A 17070-nucleotide genomic window follows, 5' to 3' on the forward strand; every position below is an offset into this window, starting at 1 on the left:
GATCATAATAATCTTCTACCCTGTATCCTGAAAATAAGACCTAGGTAGACAATCGGTTCTAATGCATCTTTTGGAGCAAAAGTTAATATAACACCCAGTATTTATATTATATTATATTATATTATATTATATTATATTATATTATATTATATTATATTATATTATATAAGACCTGGTCTTATAGTAAAATAAGATGGAGTCTTATGTTAATTTTTGCCCCAAAATATACATTAGAGCTGATTGTCTGACTAGGTCTTATTTTCGGGGCAACATGGTAGCAACAGAACCTAAAGACCTGCATATATAATTTATCTGATAAAGAATTTAAAATATCTGTTTTAAGGAACCTCAATGAACTGATTAATTTTAAATATTAGCTCTAGCATGTTTTATGTGGATTCCTTAGAACTCTCTATGCAAATAACCATATTTACATAGGTTACTTGCATAAGGAGAAGAACTTGCTTATGACGATAAAGGGAATTCTATGAAAAACCTACATCAAGCATCATACTTTATTGCAAAATGTTGTTTTCCTTTAAAATCAAAATCAATCACCTCAATAGACGCACAAAAAAGCATTTAACAAAATACAACTTTTTTTCATACAACATCTCAACAAATTGGGTATAGGAGGAACATACTTCAACATAGCAAAGGCCATATGTGACAAACCCATGGCTAACATCATACTCAGTGATGAAAGGTTGAAAGCTTTTCCTCAAAAGTCAGAAACAAGACAAGGGTGTCCATTCTGGACACTCTTATTCAGTACAGTACTGTAAGTCCTAGCCAGAGGAATCAGGCAAGATAGAAATAAAAGGCATCCAAATTGAAAAGAAGGCAGAAAAATTGCCTCTGCTTGCAGCTGATCTAATCTTATACATAGAAAATCCTAGACTCCACTAAGAAACGGTTGGAACTAATCAACAAATTCAGCAACGTTGCAGGATACAAAATCAACATACAGAATTCAGTTGTGCTGCTGTATACTAAAATGAAACATCTGAAAAAGAAAGTTTTCCGACTTCCTTTTCAGCCTTTATATGTTTTACTTATTTCATTCTTATTTCACCAGCCTGGGCTTCTAAAACAAAAATGTTGACTAGAAGATGTGAGAGTGGAATTATTGGTGTTGGTCCTGATTTTAGAAGAAACGGATACAATGTTAGCAGTGGATGTTTTTATAGAAGCCCTCAATCTTTGGAAGACTGCTGTCCTGCACTGGGGCAAGGCCCTCAAGCTTCATTTCTCCTACTGTGCCCCTAACTTTTCTTGTGCCCTCGCCCCATGAACTAGATAAATCCTGTGGGAAAGTGCTGGTGGGTCGCTGCAGACAAGCTACATGTCTATGTTGTGCAGGACTCATACCTTCCACAGCACTTGTCCTAAAGCTAACATTCAAAGTTTATTCAAAGTTTGGCAGGTTTCTTCTTGTACCTATATGTGGCACATTCCTTTAATTTCTACCTCCCTGCCAGGGATGAACGTAGCTGTGAGAATCTTCTGTCCTAAGAAAGACTTGCCGTTTTTTGAAATTTAGTTAATTTAGTTTGTTTCTTTAACTTTCAATGTGTTGAAAAAAATACCTGATGTTTTACTTTCCCTAGCATATCATCATTAGGATGGAAGCGTCTGTCTCTGGTGACTTTCTACCTCCTCATCACTAGCAGAAAACTGAAAATCTGTTTTTAAATCTTTAGTGACTATTGCAAAGTTTATTATTATCAAGAGAGAAGACGAGTTCAAAGAAAAATATTTTCTACATCTAAGATATCATATCATATAGTATCAAATATTTCATATAGTTAATAAAAGTTTTAAGCTTTTGAAGTAACAATCAAAGTAACAGCACATCAAAGATACATTTAATCATGATGGCATACATATATTTTATAGATAAAATAATTTATAATCATTATAAGGAAGCAATATGTTTTCAAATTGTTATTGGTAAACTATTTGCAAATTATAAATATACTTAATGTTGTGCATGTAAGGTTCTTTATTCATAATAAATGTGTTGGAGAAATTACTGTTATGCTTATCAAGCAAAAATGCAATACTTTGATTTATTTATTTGAAACTCTCGTGTAGAAATCAAAGGGATCTAAAAAGAATTCTTTGCAGCTGCAGGATATTACTAGCGTACGTCCATCTATTCTCCTCAACCAGAAAGTATTACGGTGAAACAACAAAGTCACTCATTGCTGTTTGTTTGTATAAGGCGAAGTGTCTAATATTAATAATAGTTATGCGAAAAAAGTACAAAAGAGCACCCATGAAGCCATGCTTAGATTTAAGAATTCAATTAATGATCTCAGATGGGTATTTTGGCAATCCAACTGGAATAAGGGTAGAAGCTCCAAATACTTTTTTTCCCCTTAATTTAAATACTGAATCCTCGAGGGGAATAATTTATTAAAGATTCTAAAAATACCTCAATGGAACTTTTTCTGTGGAGATGGTTTTGTAAAGTAGCACAATTAAGTGGCTGATCACATAAAGAGCTATAATCCTTGATTTACTAAAATACAAGAGACATGTTAGCTGCTTCCAGCCAGAAGGCTATAGCTTTGTAAGAGTAGTGAAGTGAATAAAGCAATATAACATAAGTAGAATAATTTAAAAATATATATATCACACTCTGTTACTTAAAAAAATCCTTCCTACTCTCTCATTATTTCTCTCTCTTGGTAATTGCTCCACATATACACTCTAAAATCTGGAATGCAACACATATTTCACAAACGTTGAAAAAATGAGTAAGTAAACTATTCACATTTTATACTTCAGTGATAATAATTAGTATTTTTTTAGCTTAAATTATAGACATTTCCCTCAAATTATGCAGATATATGCTATATTTCTGAAGAGAAAGGAGATGATTTTAGGTAAATCTGGAATTATTGGGTTTTCTTAAAGATGAAGAGTAACCTCAATTGTAATTTCATGAGGGACTAGAACATTCATTTCATTTAATTGTGATTTTTATTATTCGCTATTATTATTAATTTTTCTTTAAAATATTTCTTAATTTTAGCTAATAAACTGTTAATCCTGATTCATGACAGTACATGAGAGAGAACAATAAAAACAAAAGAATGTAACAATAAAATTAAAAAACATATTTTTATAAATTTAAATATTGATAAACTTTTTTTCCAAGAAGGAATTGGGTCTAAACTTTGTGACCATGTCGTTAACCAGGTATTGTCATCTTTTTGTTTTAATAAATTTGAAAGAAAGGAACATAATTGATGAGCTATTAAAATAATGTTATGAGCCATTAAAATCATAACAAAGATACAATTTTGATGCTAAAAAATCAACAAAATTTTATCCATTAGACATGTATTACAAGAAAGTTATTTTAACCCCAGAGACTAGGCCAGTACCTTTCACATAGTTAACTTTCATTATATTTATTATATTGGTTAAGTTACTAATATTTGCTAATTATCCTAATTAACTATATTACTGATATCTAATATGAATATGCTTTTTGTACACATTATTTTACTTCCATAAAATATTTTTAAAAAGAATTGACTTGTAATCATAAGTAATAAAAATATTTGGGATTAGTTGTATAGGTACTGCTGGTATCTACCCTTGATAGACCTTTTCCTTGTGCTGTGTAAAATTCTGTTATGTAGTACTGCACTATATACTAGCCTTATTCATTCGAAAGTTTTTTTGAGATCTTCTATGTGCCAGAAATTCTTTATAGATTTGATCAGGATACACTACATTATTTCAGGTAGTAATAAGTATAACAAAGAAGGCAAAACAAATAGAGATATTTCCTTGGTAAAGGGGGCAAAGAACAAGTCATTTAAAAAGGTACTAATAATGATCTGGACATGTATGAATAAAGAAACCATGTATTTGAAGATCAGAGGGAAGAATCAATAATTGGATGAAATTAGACAGGTTCAAGGAACAGGAAAAAAGGCCAGTGTCTGTTGTAATGCATTGAATAAGATGTAAGCTGGCATGAGATGAAATCAACCACATTATGTCAAAAATCAGACAAAAATAACAGTTTTCAGATATTCTAATTGTAATGGAAGATTATTAAATTCTAAATTAGAACTGATCAAAGCATGTCTTAAAAGTTAAACAGATAACTTAGCTGCTATCTTGGGTATTGGGAATGGAAGGTGGGAGACAAGTTAGAAAGATATTATAGCCATCCTGGTGAGAGCTGACAGTGATTTACACTATATTATAGTAGTGAAATTAGAAAGGAGTAGGTTTTATAGATATGTTGTGAAGCCAGAACCTATTGGGCTTGATCATAGATTGGTTTAGAGTGTGAGGAAAAGAGAATAACCAAAGAACATTCATCAAAGATGAATAAGTGCTCTGTAATGCTAACAATTTGGTCAAAGAACACCAAATGATTTTGGTTTGAGCAACTGGACAGGTGATGTTTCCATTTACTCAGATGTTGAGGGCTGAGGAATTCAGAAGTGGAATTATTACTTTCATATTGTATTAATCAATAGGCAACCTAACTGTCATCACAAGCTTGCTGGGAATCTAGGATAATTCAGTATCTTTAATATACTTTGAATATACTATAAAGACATTTTCACCTGCACGCTAAAGAAACCTGATTAATTTGGACAATTCCAGAGCACATCTTGCCCAGAATCTATTTCAAAAGCAAATTAATTAACAATTTGATACCTCAGTGAGGAAAACCTACTTATGCAGTATACCTACTGTTTTTAAAAGCTTAGAATAATAACTGTTATTCACCACAAATTAAAGCATTTGGGCACCATGAGCCTTTAAATATTACTGTAATTTAAACTCCTCTCTTTTAAAAAATCACCTATGTTTGTTTTGTTTCTCAAAGAGGAGATCACTAAGAAATACAAAAGAAAACTAAAATAACTTGTCATGTCACTAATTAGTGAAATATAAAGCCACCAATAAAATTTTGAGAAACACAGACTAGTTGTTTTCTAGCATCTACTAGCAGGCTCTGGAATGATACAATACAATATGGCTAGTTTTTTTTGTCTAAGGATTATTGACAATATATCCTTTAATGCAAAATTATATTCTATAAGCAGCAATTCAGAGAGGAAAAAAGAAATGAAGGTACTTAACCTACTGAATTATAAACCTGACTTAACAAACACTTGAAATTGAATTTTTATTATCAAGTGGTAGAACAGTCAAATTTTAGTTTACAAGTTAGCCTCCCAGCATTCTCAGACCTCTGGAAAGACTTACAGAATATATCTTTTTCCAAACAGTTCAATTCTACAGAGAAGAAACCCCTCTGAGAACTCAACGGAAAAAAAGAATATACACATTCACAAAATAATACAGACCTGAAAATGATATTGGTACAATGTTTCTAGTGTGTCCCATAGAAAGAGGAAGGGAGAGTGTAGAGAAAACGGACTGTAGTAAAATGGAGAAGATGCAAATCTACTGAAAAACTGACTACTGGTGTCAATTCTACCCTGAACTTAGAAGCTCCCGTGAAATTTTTCAAGAATTATCCACTGGAGAAATTAAAAGTGGGAACTCTTACATAATAGCTGTCATCTTCCAGTGCTAAAGAATTGTCCCAACACTTACCTGAAAATAGAGCACAAGGAAATTTTGAGAAGTATCAGAAACATCCAACTCAGTGCTGGGTGCAGATGAGCCAAGAAGCTGATTGTTTACACTTGAGAGAAACTACCTGCTTTTAGTACTTTACAGATATAGTCTCATTGAAAACTCCAGTGAGGTCAATGCTATAGTATGTCAATTTATAGAGCAGGAGATGTTAAAGAATCTGATTGTGATTGTTGATTGTCTCAGTAGTGGAAGTATGAGAATCTATCTCTGACTCATCCCAATGACTGAGCTCTTCATCCTTACTTTATCCAGTCATGTAATGATTGATTTACAAACACACACATACACACACACACACACACACACACACACACACGATAATTATGTGAGGTGATAGAAGTGATTCACCATGTTGTACATCTTCAATTTACACAATGCCATGTCTCAATTATATCTTTTAGGAGCTGAGAAAAGTAAATAAAAATAAGTAAATAAAATTCCCCTCCTATTAAATATATCTCTTTCCACCACATATACAATATTGATTAAAATGGCCATTGATTAGAGTACGTTGTTTCAGCAAATATAAAAGCATCAACAACAAACTAACCAATTCTTACTTAAATGCAGTGAATTACTTATCAATAACAAAAGAAACCAAAAATATATTTGGTATCTAAAGCATGATATTCTCATATGATAAAATGCCATTAAAATAACATAGATCAAAAGATGTAACCTTCTAGCTATCAGATAAACAACTTCTGAGGATATGATGTACAGCTGGCAACTAAAATTAACAAGGCTGTATCGTATATTTGAAAGTTGCTAAAAGAGTAAATCTTAATAGTTCTCACCACAAGGAAAAAAAAAATTGTAACTATAGGAGGTGAATAATGTTAACCAAACTTATTGTGCTAATCATTTCAATATACATGTGTGTATAAAATCATCATGTTGTACATTTAAAATTAAAGTTAAATATCAATTATATCTCCAAAAAAATGAAAAAATAAAATGACATAAGTTTATATTTATAGATATGAAAATTGATTTATGGTGTATCAAGTAGAAAAGGCATATTAGAAATAATTGTGTGATGCTTTTTTTGACAAAAAATATACTGACTATTGTAAGAAAAATAATTTTTTCACAAAATAATTATGAAGAAATTGTTATCGCTCCACTTAGAGAAAAGGAAACTGAAGTTAATCAACAATCATATGGCACAAATAGAATTGGAACACAAACCAGTGTGTGCCAGAGTCAGTGCCTTTCCCTGTGCTACACTGGTCCAGTAAACATACATATGAGACAGAGAGTGAGTGGGAGAGAGAGAGAGAGAGAGAGAGAGAGAGAGAGAGAGAGAGAGAGAGAGAGAGAGAGAGAGAGATTTAGAAGTATATGCAGCAAATTGTGGTGACCTATATTTTGTAGAGGTAACAATAATTTTTTCCCATTTTCTTTGTATTATCTTTATTGTACAATATAATCGATCATATAATAATACATGTCAAACAGAAAAATGTATTCAATATGCAATGCAATAAACTTGCTAAAGTTTTCTCCTTGGATATATACATACATGCAGTATATTTTATTTATATGTCAAAATGTAATGGGTATTGCGTTTGAGATGAGCTATTATCTTCATCATACCAAAGGATAACAGTGAAGTATTGAAAATAATTAATGTCAGACATTTAATGAGGCTTCTGTTTATTTTGGTCTCTAATAAATCCATTGCGCCTTTAAAACTTGAAATGAACTTTGCAAATAGTTAAATATTTTCTCTGAAGAATAAGTATGGGATCACTGTAGCTGACTAGGAAACCATAAAGGCAATCATTAAGAGTTTTTTATTGTTTATTCCCTTAAGTTATTAGGTTTGAATTTGAAGACTAACTTAGGATGTTTCAGTACTTGGATCATTTTTTCCTTAAGATTTTCAATGATGTTCCCTATCTAGTTTGCCTCTCTACACCAGAGTTCTGTTGCCAAAGTTAAAAATGTTTAAAATTGAAGACTAGAACAACTACTTACCTTTAAAGTTTCTGAAAAAGATAATGTTACATAAATTCTGTTTATTTGTATTAATCTAGAATAGAATCCATTTGTTTTTTATCATTTTTTCCTATTTCCTCAGTTATAAAATCCCACTTTTTTATAGTGAAAATGAAACTAGAAGTAGGCGCTCACAGGAATTTTATAATTTCCACACTTAATTGAATATTGGAGCATATAAAACCTCACTATTCGATTTCTTGATTGAATTTTTCACACTTTCTGACAATTGCTTTTTGTCATTTAAACAGATATTGTGAAAGAGAAAAGAATACATTTTAATTTAGCATCTATTTGTGAGCGGATCTGATGAGTGCTATGGTGATAGTCCTATAAAATAAGATGAGGTGTATAGGATTTAACCAGTCCTAACTCCAGAGTGTAAGCACTCCCCTAAAGATAACATGATTTGATGTTTCTAGCACTAGGTGCACGTTTGAGAACACATATATAAAGATACTAATTTCTTAGTATGTGCATTTATATACAATAATTCCACCCCGCGCATCTGTGACTTGACTGTGTCTCATTAAGAATGTCAATTGATCCAGGAGCGAAGTGGGATTCTCTGCCCCTCACAGTTATCGAAATTTATACACACCTTTATTATGATTAATTTTGCCTCAATATTGGCACATTTTCCATTATTGGCTTAAACATGACTTTAAATTAGTGAAACTATTTTAGACTTTTTGAGTGCTAAGGGATGTACGTACGTTGATGGTGTGGGGGGGCTCGGGGTAATGGTAAGTAAGGAAGTAAATTCCTATGTTTATTAATTCAAAACACTATATAATTTATTCCAAGAAAAACACACCTCGTTTTTTTATTTCTATAACCTACACAAGTTTGGAAATTTCAATGAAATAATTCAGCAATTACAGAAATGCATATTTACTAAAAAGACATTTATAAAATCTTATAATACGATATGAACACTTTTATCTATACTTCTGAAATTTATGAAGCATCATTTTTAGTACAGCTATTTAAATGTAAAATGACCTCCATTAATTACTCTATTCATTACTATGAATTTATTCTTTAATTAAATTAAATTTAATATTTAGTATTAATTTAGTATTTAATATTATTCACTTTATAATTAACTCTGACATAATCAGCATACTTATATCTATCAAACATAATTTTAAAAAGCAGAATATTGTCACTCTTATCAGATTTCATTTGATGAAATTCATCTCATTCTTACTAATTTACTTAGGAAAGGCATTATTGATACATAAAGAAATGACAACATGATAAAGAAAGAAAACACTTTGTGTAAGTATACATGTCAATTGGATGGGCAAACAGCTTATAAACACATTTCAGAAAAAAATAGTAAAATAGTAGCATTTACAAAAAAACAAAAAAAGAAAAGAGAGTAAACACCATAATCTGAATTACAATTCACTTAAAGTCTCTCAAACTAGGGGAAGCAAAAAGGCCTGAGTGAAAGTAATGCTGAAGCCATTGTCCTGTTATCGGAAAGCAATTACTGACACCATTTAATTAACGATAAAAAATTAATTTAGGTTAAAGTGTGGATGTTAAATATTTAAGAGCTTCAAGAGCAACCCTTAATTAGAGGTTGTAATAGTTTGTTAGAGATGCTATAACAAAATACCACAGACTTGGTGGCTTAAATAACAAATCTGTTTTCTCACACTTCTGAAAGCTAAAAGTCCAATATCAAGACGTTAGGCAGTCTGGTTTCTTCTGAGGCCTCTCCTTGGCTTACAGATGGCCGCCTTCTCCTTGTGTCCTTGCATTGTATTTCCTCTGTATTAACTCACCCCCGGTGTCTCTCTTGTGGCCTAATTGCCTCTAAATATGAGGATACCAGTCAGATTGGATTAGGGCCCACCCTAAAGGGCTCAGTTTAACTTTAATCACTTCTTTAAAGGCCCTGTCTCCAAATGCAGTCAAATTTTGAGGTAACTGGGCTTCAATATATGAATGAAGGGAGAGGAGTACAATTCAGCACTTAAGAGAGGTAGAACTTTCACACTACAAGGAAGAAAGATATAAAGAAAATAAGAAAACAATCCAGTTAATCTAGAAGAAAGTAGAAAGCATTATATGTTGAAAGAAATAGATGACTAAATAAATTAGTGATCATATAAGTATGAATGTTTAGAATTCCTCTATTTATAGGGGGAAAAATTTACTCAAAAGTGGATTGAAAAATATATTTCCAAAACACTGAAGTTCAAAATAATAGACCAAAACCAATTAATACAAAAAAGATAAAAATCAAAGAATGAGAATCATGAAAGAACACATTTATAACATTCAAAATTAAGAATTAATATATTACAAAAAGACAATTAAATGTTAATAGAAAATAATCAACACATTTGACAAATAGAGACATGTGAAGATTTTTAGCTAAAAGTGCTATGAAGACAAGAGATAGAATCCGGAATGAAAGTAGACAGGACAAAACTTTTATTATAACAAGAAATTCATCATGGGAAAACACCATCATGTATGGTAAGGTGGGAAAAAAAAAAGCAAGGTATATAACAATAACATTGTATGTCCTGACTGCAAAATATTATACAAAGTTATCTATATATAGAATTTAATCTGGATTATAACATATATAAATACAAGGTCTGACAATTAAGTTCGTGAACTTGCTGCAAGGATGTTGCTAACCTTTTTTGATATCAGAGGAAGGGATTATTCATTATGAATTTGCACCAACTGGACAAATAATTAACCAAGTTTACTATTTGGAAGTGCTGAAAAGGCTGCGTGAAAGTTAGAGGACATGAACTTATCGCCGACGATTAATGGTGATTGTATCATGACAATGCACCAGCTCACACAGCACTGCCTGTGAGGGAGTTTATAGCCAATAAACAAATAACTGTATTGAAACACCCTCCCTGCTCACCTGATCTGGCCCCCAGTGACTTCTTTCTTTACCTGAAGATAAAGGAAATATTGGAAGGAAGACATTTTTGATGACATTCAGGACATCGAGGGTAATAGGATGACAATTCTGATTCTATTCCAGGAAAAGAGTTCCAAAATTTCTTTGAAAAATGGACTAGATGCTGGCGTTGGTGCTCATCTTCCCAAAGGGAGTACTTTGAAGGTGGCTGTAGTGATATTCCGCAATGATGTATGTAGCACTTTTCTAGGATGAAGTCGCAAACTTAACTGGCACACCTCATACATGGAGAACAGTGCAGAAACATTCACTACCTGCCACTGAGAGTAAATTTCCGCTTTTCTTTTATCCCTGGTATGTTTGTAGTATGTGTTTTTATTTTCATTATCTCCCTCTTCACACACACACACACACACACACACACACACACACACACACACACAAGATAATTTATAATTTTCAGGAATTATGGAGAGGTTAATTGGAGAAAAGAAGTGCTAGCTACATGTGTTTTGAAACTCTAGGGTTTTGTTATTTTTATGACGACTCATAATCAGAGCTGTCAAAATGTGTTTTTTACATGGAATTTCATCACCCTTTGTACTTTTTGGCATTTCCATCATTTTCTTCCTGGTATAATCCTAAAGACTTTTTACGCTGACAGGTCTTACTAAACCATACATATATTTTGTATATGCACATTTATAATTTCTATTCCACTGACACAGGTTGAATGAAAAACTAGAAGAGGAAGAAAAACTGAAAAAAAAATGCTTCATACAAAAACACACACAAACGGAATAACCATATTCATAAAAATGTTTAAATTTCAGGTTTATATACAACCTTAGATTCTGTGTCATCTCCCAGCCTACAAGGACAATTTTATATGGTGTTTCTCTAAAATGTTTCTTATTAATATTAAAGAATCATGAAATAAATTTTGCTTCGAAGTAACTTCTGTCTTATACCACACTATAGAGAAAATAAGTCAACATTATACTGCGATCATCTCTCTTTATATAATTACTTTTGACTGGTAACAAAAAAAAAGAAAAACATTTGTGTTTCCAAAATATTCTGATATTTTGGATAGTTACCTTATCAAATGTTTTCAAATTCTATTAAAAATATTAGTGGAAATAATGTTAGCCCTGAAAAAGAAATGTGTCTGGGACATTCAGATAGACCCAAGTTTAGATAATAATTTGCTATATAGCAAAATCAAAACAAAAAACAGAAATAAACTTAAGACAGCTTAATATGAATTCGCTAAAACTATGTGAATAATTTTATGTAATATTTTAATAAGCTTTTATTAAAGAATAGTTTTATATGCACAAAAACATGGTAAAGATAATATAAAGATTCTTATACCTCATACCCAGTGTCTCCTGTTATTTATATCTAGTATTAGTATGGCAAATTTATGAAAGTATAAAAGCACAATTGATAAAAGTATTGATACATTTGCTATTATTAACTCAAGTCCATACTTTTGGAGTTCCTATTTTTTTAAAAATGTAATATCCTTCTTCTGTGCAAGGATTCCACACAGGAACACACATTATATGTAGCCATCATGTACCTGTAGATTCCCCTTAGATAGAAGAGTTTTTCAGTTTTATTTCCTGGGATTTGTTGACATTGAGGATTTATGGAGTGCTTGCCAGACATTTTGTAGAATGTCCCTCAGTTGAGACTTTTCTGATGGTTTTCTCATGATTTGAATAGAGTTCTCTCATGATTAGAATTTTGGGAGGAAGATCAGAGCTGAAGTGTCATTTCATCACATCATTATGAAGGATAAGCTAATCTTGGTCAACTGATTGAGGTAATGTCTTTCAGGTTTCTCCACTGAAAGTAATCTTCCTTTTCTCTTCTCATACTGTACTTTTTAGAAGTCACTATATGCAACCCATACTTAAGGACTAGGCAGTTATGCTATACCTTCTTGATTGTGAAGTATCCATATACATGTATATCTCTATCTATCTATCTATCTATCTATCTATCTATCTATCTATCTATCATCTATCTATCTATCTATCTATCTATCTATTTCTCTATCTATCTATCATCTCTTGTTTAAATAGCTGCTGTTTTTACTAGATTAAAGCAGCTGTGGACAATTGCCTGTGAATGCTCATTGTGAATTATTATCAGTGGTCACTTAAGAACAGAGTTCCTCTCTCTTCTGAAGCGGTTATCACTCACTGGCTTTCTAACACACCCAGTTCCTACAGTGCCCCATAATTTACAGCACTTAACTATCTGTCATACATAATGAGAAGAGATTGTATAATATATTTAACAATAGTTCAGCAAGTTGTCAAACTAGATTATCAGCTCCATTAAAATTCAATCAGACACAATAAATGAGATGCCTGATTAACTTCACCATATGTTGGCTATAGTTTGACCTTCTCTGGAAGAAAAAAGAAAAAAAAAATATATACACACACACACACACACACACACACACACACATATCCCCAGAGGAGATACACACACACAAACACACTAGTCAGGGGAAAGATTCACTTTAAATTAGAAGCCAACCATAAATGTGTATAGTGGCTTTTCTTGGAGTAATTTTAAATATTGTGATTCATTTTTTTGTCTGAACATGGAGTATTATTTATATCTCCATGTATATTTCTCTTAAAAGTGACAGGCGAGATTTCTCATCCATGACATAAGCAAATAAACCTTGCTTTGTAAGTCTGTTAAGTAAGTGGATTACATGAATGAGAGCTTTTCTGGCAGAGCCAAATGGGCCAGAATGTTTTTACAGTGCAAGTATATTTTTCTAGTTATAAATATTTTTCATCTTAAGGAGAAACACAAAAAAAGAAGCTACAGAGAAAATGACTTAATTTTTATGGAGACATTGTGTGGCCTTCTTCTAGGACATCTTTTTTTGATAGTTGTGTGTTTCTTCTTTTTTTTTTTTTTCCGGCTTCCATAAAGCCATTATTCTGAGATTTCACTCCATCATAAAAGGTAAGGTACCATCTATTCCTAAATAAAACATTTTCTTTACGGTTATGGGGGAAAGGTTACTATTCTGAGTGTCGGAGACCTGGGTTTATATTCAAGCTCTTCCACCTACTGTTTGTTTAACCCTCATCAAACTATTTAATATTTCTGAACTTTGTTTCCTTATCAGTAAATTATTTTAAGTAAACCTTTCTCACATTTCTTTGTTAGCATTAAATACAATTTTGCATATGAATAAACTTTCTAAATTTTCCAAATACAAAGTAAAATTATAGCAATAATATTGTCATTGATCTCACATGGTTCATGAATCATAAGCATAACAGTATATTCAAAATATTTTTGTCAGTAGCATAGAAAGCGGTGTAGAAAGCCACAATATATGTCCAAAGAAAATTTCATAAGGATTTGTCTGCAGCATTTCTCTAATTTTCTTTCTCACATCTTTCATCACTGGAGGGCAAAGCTACAATATTATATCTAATATCAAATTTTGACATCACACAAAAGTAAATTACTTCCCTTCGGTACAAAAATATCTATAATAAGAGCTAACTTTTATATGAGTGACTACCTGAATTTCGATATGTTCCTAAGCATTTTACATGGATTAACATATTGAATATTGAAGACTTACAACCTTATCAATTAATTTCTTTTATTACCCCCTTAGTTTTACAGATGCACAAACTGAGGCATAAAGAGATTTATACTAGTCAGTCATCTTGTAAGTAAAAAAGTCAGGAATTGAACAAGAAGCTCTTACTCTAGGATTTACAGTATTAGTTAATATGCTACACCACCTTTAAAATCTAAAATGAAGTATGGAACTGAACTCAGCTACTCAGACTTTAACTATTAATTTTTTCTTTATTTCAAAATTTGTGTCAAGCTAAGTGGTCATGATATCCCATAAACAGATAAGAGAAATGCCAGAGTTCCAGGAATAATAGCTGAGGGGTCCGGTTATAAGCTAAAACCTTGCCTATGTGCTCTCATATAATTCTTATAATACTGTAGTTATTTTTAACCACCTTTGATGAAGAGGGATAAAACTTAAGAATTAATTAAATCCCCTTAATCATGCAGCTAATAAATAAAGTAGCTGGAATTTGAGCCAATATTTGTCTCGCATCTAACCACTACACCATCTCAGGAATTCAAAAATATTTCTCTAAAAAGAAGTAATCATCTCTTCATTATAATATCACATTCTACAACATAAAATAAATTAAATATTATTTTAAACTTTATAATAGAAACAATTTTCAAAGCACACACTGTTAGATAATTTTAAAATTAAGCATTCACCAATGTGTCTTGAAGGGCACTTTAAAATCTCTTCTAAAGTGCGTTGGCATTATAGCTTAATATCTGGGTCTTGAGATTTAGAATAAGAAGATTTAGAGTCATTGTTTTATTCTTCTGCCTAATACAGAGGAGTGTTGTGAGAAAAGAAAATGAGATCAAATATATGAATACATGTTGAAAGCTTTACAATGATATAAAACAGAATAATTTACTATGACTGAAGAATGAAGGACAGTAAGTTTAATAAAACTTTTTGTTAGAAGGTCAGATAGGAATTGCTTTCATTATGAGAAAGTAATTATTGTAACTTATTTAGATGCATACTAGTTGTGGAGTAGTGTACTGTGTACTGAGGTCCCCCAGTACTTGGGCCCTAATAATTTCTGCATGAAACTTTTGCAAAATATAGAAGAGTCTTTCAGCTCCACAATCTGGGAGAGAAAACACCCATCTCCAGAAGTTCTTGGTTCGGATCTCTGAGTATAATTTTTAAAATATGTGTTATGTTTAAAAAGTATACATTTCTTTTGATAACATATCTGTTCAACAAAATAACTGGGGAATTCAGAATCTACTAAACTAAAGATCATATTTTCACTTCCATATACCTAGAGAAGTGTACAAGCTTTATTAAAATAAGCCTGTGTGACTCACATTTCTTTTTCTGGTTTATAAATCAAAATGAGATGATGTGAATGGGATTTTAAAAATTTATAAAACTTGTTAAGTGATAGATCATATTTTCAGTTCTGGAACAGTAGTTACAAGACTTGAATTTTCATGCCATTTTCTCCATGTACCAGGATTTTTTATTTCAGTCACATTATTTAGTGTGTTTTTTAAATTGTCAATGTACATATTTTTATTTTTTTTTCTAAAGAGAATATATGTTTCATAATTTATAAATGTATTTCATGTGGTAGTATTTACCTTTTGTTTTAATCAAAGCTATACTTTAATTATAGCCTCTTAAAAAATCCAAGGCAATCTTAGATGCCAGAAAATATATTACACTATTCTTTCACTGTTTCCACAGATATTTATGTGCATCTACTCAGGTCCAGACTCTGTCTAAATAACACATATGTAACAATTAATAAGATAAAGATGATCCCTACTGTTATAGAGAAAAGTAAATGAAAAAATTTAAAAACTAATTTAAAAAATTCTTTATTAAAAAATGTTTACAGGCTTGATTCAAAAAAATAAAAAATAACTCAGAAATATTTTTGTTTTCACATCGATACAACTGTGATCGATTGAAAAAATATATCTATTTTCAAGATAAAACCAAGAAATGAAGGGCTGATGGAGACCAGCTGCTTCCCGTACCGTGCTGCTGCAATCAGAGCCGATATTGCCCCCTTGATGAACCAGGAAGAGTGCAGCTGCTATGACTGCCACTGAAACCAGACTTGCAACCCAGACTTAAAGACCTCAAACTCTCCATATATGAGTGTTTTGTTTCTGTCTGTCCTGTTTAAAGAATGAATTCCATTTGTCCTCACTCCACATGAAAAAAATCTAGCATTCACATGTGGGAATTTAAACTTGAAGGACCCTTCTAAGAGCCATTTGCTGCTGTTTGCACTTTAACTAAATTGACCTGAGATTCCAAAGTGTCTTAATTTATGATACAAGCCTCCCAGGTTTTACATGTTGATACACCCCACGATGCTCTTCATAAAATAGTTCCAGAAAGGCTGGCTCTTAGCAATCCTCTATGACACCAATCCAGACTCTTCTATAGTGAAGTCCCCTTTAGAAGCTTCTGGGCCTGTACTTGTCCTTCTGGCTCACTTTTCCAGATCACGTCAATCCATCTAATAAAAGTGGATCTCGACAATGGTGTAATAGTCTTGAAAATTTTCCTCTCAGTGAATTCACTGAATCACATAAAGTTTTCGGCCACCCCATCCCAGTAAGCTTAAAATCCTCTAACAATGAGGTAAAAGAAAGAGCAAGTTTTATCATGCCAAAAACGTCCAATTACAACCTTCTTGCAGAATAATGGAGTCTTAAATGTTAAGTGTGATATCAAAATTTGTAACTACTCTTGTGTCATAGGCACTGACTTATAAAAATAGGATCGAGTGCAAAACCTCTGACCTGATGGCTTATCAGCCTAGTCTGCATGCCTCAGATATGCACAACTAAAAACTATCCATCAAATAACTCCTTTCAGGGTGACT

Source organism: Rhinolophus hipposideros (assembly GCF_964194185.1).
Source record: "Rhinolophus hipposideros genome assembly, chromosome: 9".
NCBI lineage: Eukaryota > Metazoa > Chordata > Mammalia > Chiroptera > Rhinolophidae > Rhinolophus > Rhinolophus hipposideros.